Genomic DNA, 11,040 nt, shown 5'->3' on the forward strand with positions numbered 1-11,040 from the left:
TTAAAGGGCTGAAATTTGTTGGGAAGTTGTGATATGTCCCAACAAAACTATCATGAGTGATTTGATCGATTAAAATTGGTTGGATTCTCGTGTAGAAGTAAACAGAGCAACACGCACACCAGGAGAAGTATTCACGGGATTGTGCGTGTTTTTCGATGCATGGCGTGAGATGGAGTTTGTATAATTACATTTGAGGCATGTACATGACGATTTGGAGCGAGCTGGAAGAAGTTTAACGCGTGGTGAAGATAAAAATTGGAATTATTTCTGTTTTTTGGCAGCGAAGAATAAGAGCAATTAATGGAGATTATATGGAGTTATTGGAGGCCATGTCGAGTATTTATACACTGATGAGGAGTCATAGAGGGGTTACGGAGAGTTTGGGAGATTATAGAGCATCGCAGAGTCGAGAAAATCAAGTTGCAGAAATCACAATTTTTGCTGCTGTGAAGAACACGAAGAACAGAAGACCCACAGAGACAGTCGTTTATCAACAGTGACAATGACAGAGGGGTGAGGGTCGTACGTTACAGCATCAGTGACAGTTTACATATATCGTTCTCTGTAACAGTTAGGTTTGTAACACTTATAACTGTTACAAACTGGTTTGTAATAGTTTTTCTCCATTTCATCTTTGTAAACACCCTTTGAGCAATAAAAATGAATTTTGAGTGTGTTTCCCACATGATGATGAGCTAATTCTCCCACAACCAAGGCAATGAGGAATCTATTCACGCATGAATAATTGGTAACTATTTTATTCTCTCTAATTTATAATTTATAATTCATTCAATCATCGCTTTGCAGAGTTTTAAATTGTTTGCATGATTTTCTTAATTACTTGTGATTCAATTTGATAGGTTATACTTTGTTTAGATAATATATGCTTAGGGAATACAATTAATATTTGAGAATTTGCCTGATTATTTGTGAGTTAAGAAATAAGGGACTTAAAAGATAATTAGAGTTTGTGGTTATTTACCACATTCATTCATGTGTAATAGTGGAATCAGTATCTTGGTTATTTTTAATATCTTGAAATCAATTTTGCAATAAGTTTTCTTTATTTTTATAAGTCTAAAATCTATTGCTTTCACAAGTCTCAACGAACCTATTACTACAACTCAAATGAAAATCACATCAATGTGCATGAGCATTCTTTCTCTCTTAGCGACATTTTAATAGTACCCAAATCTTCTCATAATCTCCTCTCAATTCATAAGTTCACATCTGACAATAAATGTTCCATAACTCTTGATTCTGCTGCCTTTTATGTGAAGGACTTGAGCTCTGGGAAGACTCTCTTCCAAGTACCACATGAGAATGGTCTTTATCCAATCAACTTCAATCCATCTACATATGGTTTCTCATCAACAGTAACAGAACATACTCTTCTTCATAAGAGATTTGGTCATCCATCTTTTCAGACTTTTCAGACAATCTGTAATCATCTCCAATTAAAGAATGTAGCCAATAAACCTTTTACTTATTTGGATTGTAAAGTTTGTAGAAGTCACAAACTACCATTTCAACTCTCTTTAAATACTGATCAACAACTTCTGGAGTTGTTGCATATGGACCTTTGGGGTCCCTGTCATGAACCATCTGTATCTAGATCTCTTTATTATGCTAATATAGTGTATGATTACACAAAGTATTGTTGGGGTTCTACCTTTACATTTTAAAGCTGATTTTAAACATGTTTTTCATTCCTTTGTAACAAGAATTGAATAACCTGATAATGTGGTGAATTCTTAAATGATTTTCTCCACCATTTCTGTGCTCAACATGGCATTACACATGAACTTTTTTCCACATACACCAGAGCAGAATGGTGTTGCTGAAACTAAACATAAGCATTTACTGGATGTTACTAGAACTCTCTTTTTTCAAACTGGTCTTCCAACTTCTTATTAGGTTGAAGCTCTACTCACATCTAATCATCTTATTAACATACTTCCCACTAGAGCAATTAAATTTGTCACTCCTTTTGAAATACTTTTTCATAGAGTACTAGATTATAACTTTATGAAAGTTTTTGGGTGTTCTTGCTTTCCTTGGTTAAATCCTTACACTTCCAACAAACTTGAATCAAGGAGCAAGCATTGTGTTTTCATAGACTACAGTCTCCATCACAAAGGGTATAGGTGTCTAGATCCATCCACAAGAACAATGTACATCTCAAGACATGTTACTTTCAATGAGACCTCGTTTCCTTTTAAAGATGTAATTTATGTTTCAGTACCTAGTACTGAATCTTGTGATGCTCCTTCTTATATTCCTGCAAACACTCCTACATTAAATTTTGTTGCTCCAAATTCATATTTTCCTGTCACTAAGATTGCTCATCACATGACTACAAGGGGAAAAAAAATGGCAAAAGAACACCAAAATCATATTTTGCAACTAAACATCCTATGCAACTTGCTTTGCTTACTAACTCCATTACAGTTCCCACTTGTATTATTGTTGCTCATAAACAAAAAGTTTGGAGAGTTGTTTCTGCAAATGAATCTACAGCTTTACAGCAGGCTGGAACTTGGTCTCTAGTGGATCCTTCTGAAGCTAAACATTTAGTAGGTTGTAAATGGGTGTTTAGAGTCAAATACAAGGCATATGGTGCTATTGACAAGTATAAAGATAGATTGGTTGCAAAGAGTTATCATCAACAACATGGAATAGATTTTGATGAGACATTTAGTCTAGTTGCAAATCCAACTACAATTAGAATCATTTTTTCTATGGCAGTTATGTTTGGATGGAAAATACATCAATTGGATGTAAGCAATGCATTTCTTCATGGTGATTTGAAAGAAACTTTATATACGTCTCAGCCTCTAGGTTTTGTTGACCCTGAGAAGCCAAATCATGTGTGTTTACTACACAAATCAATTTATGGCTTGAAGCAATCCCCCAGGGCATGGTATGAAAAGTTAAGTACAGCTCTTTTTGCATTGAATTTTGAAAACTCCAAAGATAATCTTTCTCTCTTTGTGCATCATACTGGATCACACTGTTAGAGCATTGCTTGGTCGAACTCGCATGCGTTGCTATCTCAAGCATGTTTGTCAATGTTAGTGATCAAAACTATAAGTCTTGATTTCTAGTCTATTATAGCTAAGTCTCGGACTAGGATAGAAAGTGTAGTTGAGCTCAAAGACTTCATGGTGATTCATCATACAAGAAGAAGAACTACTCAAGGAACCGGTGGAACTTCTCGACAAAAAGGTATGTGAAGACTTGAACTTATTTATCACTCAAAAGCCTATCTACTCTATCTCCTACTCTTTGAGACAAGAAGTCGTATGCTATATATATAGACTTTGATTATACACATTTGGTATTTCGAGCCGAGTATAACTCGCCTATATATATCTCGAAATATGAGTTGGTGAGCTTTTCGCTTTAACCAAGTTTATCGTTACCATGTGACGACGAAAGTCATGATATGTTTCAATTATCTTGAAAATTGCTTTGACGAGAAATGGTGTAACAACTGTATAACGTCCTCTAAGAATGTTTCAATGATTGAAATGAGAGTTTAGATTACATAACCAATGGTAGACGTAAGCATTGTTGTGGAAACACATTTATGTATAAGTCCTATTCCTTGAACCAAAGTTTGCGAACTTTGTTGATCAAGAGACCGGAAGAATGGCGGGAGCCAAGTCCGCGAACTTCCGAAGTTCCCAAACCCGATAATTTCTGCTGGAGTTGACAAACTACTTGCGTGAAACTAAGTCCGCAGACCCAGTCCGCGAACCGGCGAAGTTCTCATACCCGAGAATTTCTGCTGGAGTTTGTAAACTTTTCCCGGTAACTTAAGTCCGCGAACCTAGTCTGCGAACTTTAGAAGGTTATATATCTGAAGATGATTTTTGAACTTAAACTTAAAAAGACTAAGGAATGCAGTTTGCAGACCGTGGCTATAAGAGTTCATGAACTGACTCAAGTGAATCAAATCATCTTTGCTTCAATTGTGTCTTTTGTAGTACATGAGATTTACTTGCAATTGAAAAACTCTCTAACTAGTTCATTTGAAGTCATTTGAACTAGTTATGGTGAAGAAGAACGTGGTTGATATGAAATGCTCATATGGCTAACCTTTTGGTTAACTATTGTTGAACCAACAAGTGCATACGTTTGAGTACGGTTAACAAACCTAGAAGCGTGCATTGTCAAGTGTGTATAAAAAGCTAAGTTTTTGATCTAACGGTTGAGAAATATTAGCTTGAATCTAAATCAGGTTTTTATCTAACGGTGGATATTGATTGCTTTGTTACCAAGGTAACTTAATTACAAACCCTGATTTGAAAGACTATATAAAGGAGACATCTAGTGTTGTGAAAAACTAATCCCCACACCTTACGTGTGATACTAGTTTGCGTGCTAGAGTCGGTTCTCCTTTAACCTTTGGTTTAATCTAAAACCAGGTTAACGACTTAAAGACTTCATTGGGATTGTGAAGCCAGACCGATACTACTTTTATCGTAGTTGTGTGATCTGATCTTGCATATTCTATTGTACGAGTACATATCTCCAATAGGCAAGATATAAAAAGTAATCACAAACATCTTCGTCTCATTGTTTGTGATTCCGCAACATCTTGTTTCGCTACCATACGATTAAGATTGTTGTGAGGTGATTGATAACTCTAGGACGTTCTTCGGGAATATAAGACCGGATTATCAATTGGTTCATGTTCACCTTGATTATTATCAAAAGACGGAACAAAACCTTTTAGGGTTTATCTGTGGGAGACAGATTGATCCTTTGATAGACTTGTCTGTGTGAGACAGGTTTGTTTATTGTAAATCTTCGACTTTGGTTCGTAGAAAGTCTTAGTTGTGGGTGAGATCAGCTAAGGGAATCAAGTGTGCAGTATCCTGCTGGGATTAGAGGCGTAGGGAGTACAACTGTACCTTGGATCAGTGGGTGACTGATTGGGGTTCAACTACAGTCCAGTACGAAGTTAGCTTGGAGTAGGCTAGTATATGTAGCGGCTTAATACAGTGTGTGTTCAATCTGGACTAGGTCCCGGGGTTTTTCTGCATTTGCGGTTTCCTTGTTAACAAAATTTCTGGTGTCTGTGTTAATTCTATTTCCGCATTATATTTGTTTATATAATTGATATACTACAGGTTATGCGTTTGAATCAATCAATTGGAAATCCGACCTTCGGTTGTTGATTGATATTGATTGATCCTTGGATATTGGTCTTTGGTACCATCCAAGTTATTCCTTGTATTTTATTAGAACCGCAGCTCTTGCTTGAGTAAATAAAATCAAGAAGAGAGATATAAACTCATTGATATACTTTTAATTGATTGATTGTTGATTCTCTTAAAAGTATATTCGGGTTTGTCCATACAGATTGCTAAGAGAAATATTGGGTGGTGTTGTTAGACCCCCGCTTTTTCACAGACATTACAGAGGCTCTCATATATGTGGAGGATATTCTGCTTACTATCTCATCTTCAAGTTTTTTACAATCAGTTCTTTCTCATCTTCAAACTCAATTCCCAATCAAAGATATGGGTGATGTTCACTATTTTATGGGCCTTGAGGTAAAAAGGGTTTCAAGTACATTGATCTTTCTCAAACAAAAAATGCAGTTAATTTGTTAAAAAGGTTCAATATAGAGGGTACTAAATTATGTCAAACTCCACTAGCTGCTTCAGATAAACTATCCAAGGATGTTGCTGATTTTCTTAAAGATCCATCTGAATACACATCATTAGTGGGTTCTCTTCACTATCTTACATGGACAAGACCTGAACTGTCTTATGCAGTGAATTTGGTCTGTCAGCATATGCAATAATCTAGATTTCCCCACATTGTAGTTCACAAAAGGTTCTTCCTTTTTATTGGGGTTCTCAGATGCTGATTGGGCTGGTTGTATTGATGATAGGAGATATACAGGTGGATACTGCATCTTCTTAGGTCCAAATGTGGTGTACTGGTCTTCTAAAAAGCAAACTACAGTTGCAAGATCAAGTACAGAAGCTGAATACATGACTCCTGCTCATTGTGCAACAGAGATTGTGTGGATTTGTTATCTTCTTCAAGATCTGCATTTTCCTATATCTGGTATTCCTAAACTTGCTTGTGATAACATTAGTTCTCTTTCTCTTGCTTCTAATCCAGTCCAACATTCCAAAATGAAGCATGTTCATCTGGACTATCATTTTATTATAGAACTAGTACAATCAAAGGCATTGGATGTGTTCTATGTAAACACTTTGGATCAGTTAGCAGACATCTTTACAAAGACACTTCATGGTCCCAGATTTGTTGATATCAGGTCCAAGCTCAATGTCATTGATGCTCCCTTGAGCTTGAGGGGAGATATTAACACTGACAGTATTCTCTCCAATCAATTAGATTCAGTTACACAGGAACATGATATTTCTACTAATGAAGTGGTGCAAGATAAGAAATATTAAGCAGCGAAGGATAAGAGGTTATCGCTCATGCCAGGATGTTCACAGTTGGTTATTGTCACACGAGTTTTGTGCTCGTGTAAGTGTCGGTTATACTTTGTTAACCACACTATAAATGCTTGTCATTGTATTCTGTGTCTGTAATGATGTTTTAATCTTCTCTGTAATAAACAGTTAGAAAAATTTTAACCTGAAACAACACACTGTTGCTAATTTCGGCTGAAACATAATAAAATACGCCTGAATAGATTACCACAAACACAAACTAGGGTATCAACTACCAGTACTAGCTTTGTAATAAGAGTTTTTTGGTTGGTAAACCAAATCTTCCAACTCAAGAGTATCAAGAACTACCATGACATCTTCATCTGCAGCTTTGCAGTGTTCGATAAGGTCATCCAAGTGTACCCCTAGCATATCGTGCCATGTGCTTAGGCATGTACAAACATTCAATGATCTGCCCTTTGATTTCATCATAAGCAGGTATCATAGAGACCTCATAATGTCCACACATGACATAGTGATAAGCAACCTGTTTATCGTCGGTCACATGCCTAATAGAAAAAGCTTCCAACTGATTTGTAATCTGGAAATCTTTCAGATTCACATGAATTTCGGCACACATTTCATTCTCAATTTCCGCCATATATTTTAGGTGTTGGACATCACAAAGCCTCACGTGACAATCAATTTTGTCAGTTTCATCCTCAAATATGAAAGTAACCTCAGTAATCCCTTCCTCAGTAATCTTTTCCTCTTTATTCAACAGAATCAACAACACCATTCCAACAAGTTTGGCATTGTCGATATATGCTCCACAACATTCATGAAGTTGTTGGACTGTTAATGGTAATAAACCTTGAGTATCTTGATTTTTGGATGGAGAAACACCATACTCGGTGGTTTGATTTGCCTGAGAAGTAATAAATCGACCGCCGGGAAAAGCAAAGTTTCTGGGTTTTTTTTTGTCTGTTTTTTTTTGTATCTGGAGTAGAAGTTTTATGGGCTTCCAAGGAAATCCGAAGCTTTAGGATATTTTTAGGGAAAATTAGGCGCAAGTCCAAAAAATTAATATTCTCGTTGTCATGCCCAAGATTATTTTTAGCTTCTGTGACACCCATAATTATATGAAATTTTAAACAATGATTGCATAACGGGTTATGCATCCTGATTTTTCAGAGGTATAGCAATGCAACTTGGATGTAACATATCTAAAAAACCGCGCCTTGGAATTTTACAAATTTTATATCGTTGGAAAGATTTTAAAAAGAGTTACGCAACGAATACAAACAATAATATCAAATTTTTGTTTTTCACGAAAAAATCGGAGGTAATCATCATTTTAGGCAAATTTTTTGAAACTACATATACGTTATGCAGCAACCAGAAAACATGCATAACACATTATGGAACCATATTTTTGTTCATGCATATATTATTTATGTTATGCAGCCACTAAAACGATATATATGCCTAAAAAAATAACATCACAAAAAACAAAAGACGCATAACGAATTATGAAATACTTTTCTCGACTACATAATAAGTTATGCATAAATTGTTTTGGTTAATTTCAGTGCTTACAAAAAAAGTTGATGCATATTACGTTATGCAGCCATATTTTTTGATGCATATCAAGTTATGCACCAATTTTTTTTTTTATTTCCATGCTTACAAAAAGATGGTTGCATGATATCTTATGCATCCCGTTTCACGACTGTATAACATGTTATGCATATATAATTGTAGGTGCATGACAAGTTATGTAGTCTTTTTTTTGTTGGTTTCGATACTAACAAAAAAAATTGATGCATAAGGTGTTATGCAACCATTTTATGGACTGCATAACAAGTTACGCAACAATTTTTGTAGATGCATAACAGATTATGCAATCATTTTCATAGCTGCATAAAAAATTATTCAACCATTATGACCAACACCAACACCAATACACCCGTAGCTTCCCAACCAACAAAACCAACTCGACTTAACTCGTATGCATCTTTGTTTCCTTAGCTTGATTTAACCCATATGAATCTCGACCAGCAACCAATCTCAAAGACTAAAACCAATTCGATTCATGCAATTTGAAACCCCCTTAGCTTGTCTTCTCGAATTTCAGCTCCAACCACTCTTCTAAACCTTTGACTAACACCCACTGCAAGTTATAAACTGCAATTTAAACCAATATACTCAGCTTCTCCAGTTTACAACTTGATTACATATCATGATCAAGTCACAACACCTACGTCTTCATATACAACTGCATTCCATGTAATCAACAACATCAACATCAGCATCTCTAACTTCTCGACCTGGCAACTCCCAATTACTCCCAATTACACCAATGCCTTCAGTTCCATTACCACTGCCATCTTCTCTATATCATAGAAACGAGTACTTTGTGTTGCACGCTGATGTATAGAAGCTAGAAGTAATACTAAATTTCATTGTCCAGTAAAAAACGTACAACATTCAGAAAAGACCACTATTAGAATTGTAAAGTTCAGTTAAACAAGTGAAAACATGTACGCACAGATGGATAATTCAAGTTCATATGTTATGACTTTCCAATTCGGAAACTGTTGTATGGAAACAAAACAAAAAACCTGTTGGCAAACTGCATTCAGTGTCCCGCATCAACCCGACTAATCCCACTCTGAATCTATTGTACAAGTAGCTCCACTCCAGGTAAAGATGCTTCTGCATTAGACAAAATTTTCCACAACTTCAACTCAATTGAAAATAATTGTAATTTAAGACTCCAAGGAAGCTACTGAGCAGTATAACCAGACTAATCATTGTTTCAAGTACTGAAAACATGTCCAAGCACATGCAAATTTTAGTTCATAACCAAATACTAAACTCCGAATTGAATTGAAAGAAATTAGAATCAATAATAACCTGTAGGGAACATTTGGTTGATGTACTCCAGAGCACCTGACTTATCCATGGATTTTTGTAAAACCTTGAATGAGATTCAGATTCTTACTTGATTTCAGGTAAAATCAAAAATTACATGAAATCCCCATATCTAGTTGTTTGAGGGTGAAAACAGTTTCTGCTGGTTTCGATAATTTCGTGCCATGTATGTGAGAAACAAATCTAAACCCTAAACAATGTACTGCAAGGGAGTACTTTAGATTCGAGAGATCAATTTTTACAAGTCCGGCCTAAACCAAGAAATGGTCGTTCCAGACTTGCTTTGGTCACAAAGTGGAGGATAAGGGTTGGTTTTGGGGAGGGAAGCGAAGAGAATGTTGAGACCAGAATAGTTGATTCTGGAAGAGTAGTTGTTTTGTAACTTGTATCAGAAGTGGGAATCTAACAGATGAGAAAGCTAGCAAACGTTTTCTGAGTGTTGTATGCTCCTGACCAGAACTTGTTGTTTGGTGGAAACAGGTAATGTCTATTTATACAATTCGAAGTGAAACGTACTCTGGTCTCATTAAGAAATGGAAAACGAGTGAGTAAATGGGAGGAGGTGGTAACCGGTAACGCTTGGAATTGATGTTCCATAAAAGAAAGCGTTTCACCATTACTCCCTGTATTTACTAACCGCCTCATCCTTATGACACTTTCTAATAACGAGCATAGTGTACGCCGCATGCTGTAAACCGCCAAACCAATACCCAATGAACATCCCCTAGTTTGTGACATGTGTTGATGTCTCGAGTGTTTTCGTGGAAAACATGTAGCATGTTGTTGTTATCTGGAAAGTTGAGCTTGGGACACTTGCCGGCTCGGTGGTGACCTTCAGCGGTCGAGATTTTGCATCTTAAAAGGAAGGTAGTCGTTGATTATTGAAACCTTTCGTTTGGTAGCCAATGACATAAAAGTATGATCAGTATGGCTTTAATATGGCCCAGTTTAGGCGCGGCCAAAAGTTAAGGTTTTGTCTTTGTTTAGGCGCGACCAAACTAGGGCCAAAGGTTGCCATGCGTTAGCTGGTAACTTTGGACGGCTAATATCTGCATCTTAGATGAAAAAGTGGTCGTTGATTGTTGCAGGCCTGCGTTTTGGTAGCCGCATAGGGAAGGTCGGCATGGTATGGCGCGCCAAGGTGGTTGGCATACCATTGGCACATGTGGCATGGCATTCCTTGGCTCGGTTTGGCGTGGCCAAAACTAGGGTTTTGGGCCAAAGGTTACCATGCGTTGTTTGGCGACCTTGGACGGCTAGGATTTGCATATAGGATGGAAGGGCGGTTGTTTATCGTCGCACGCCTTCGTTTTGGTAGCCGCATGGGGAAGGCCAGCATGGTAAGGCGCGGCAAGGTGGTTGGCATGTCATTGGCACATGTGGCATGGCATGCCTTGGCGCGGTTTGGCGTGGCCAAAACTAGGGTTCGGGGCCAAAGGTTACCATGCGTTGTTTGGCGACCTTGGACTGCTAGGATTTGCATATAGGATGGAAGGGTGGTCGTTGATCATCGCACGCCTTCGTTTTGGTAGCCGCATAGGGAAGGCCGGCATGGTCTGGCGCGTCAAGGTGGTTTTCATGCCATTGGCACATGTTGCATGGCATGCCTTGGCGCGGTTTGGCATGGCCAAAACTAGGGTTTTTGGAAAAAGATTACCATGCGTTGTTTGCGACC

Source organism: Papaver somniferum, chromosome 11 (assembly GCF_003573695.1).
Source record: "Papaver somniferum cultivar HN1 chromosome 11, ASM357369v1, whole genome shotgun sequence".
NCBI lineage: Eukaryota > Viridiplantae > Streptophyta > Magnoliopsida > Ranunculales > Papaveraceae > Papaver > Papaver somniferum.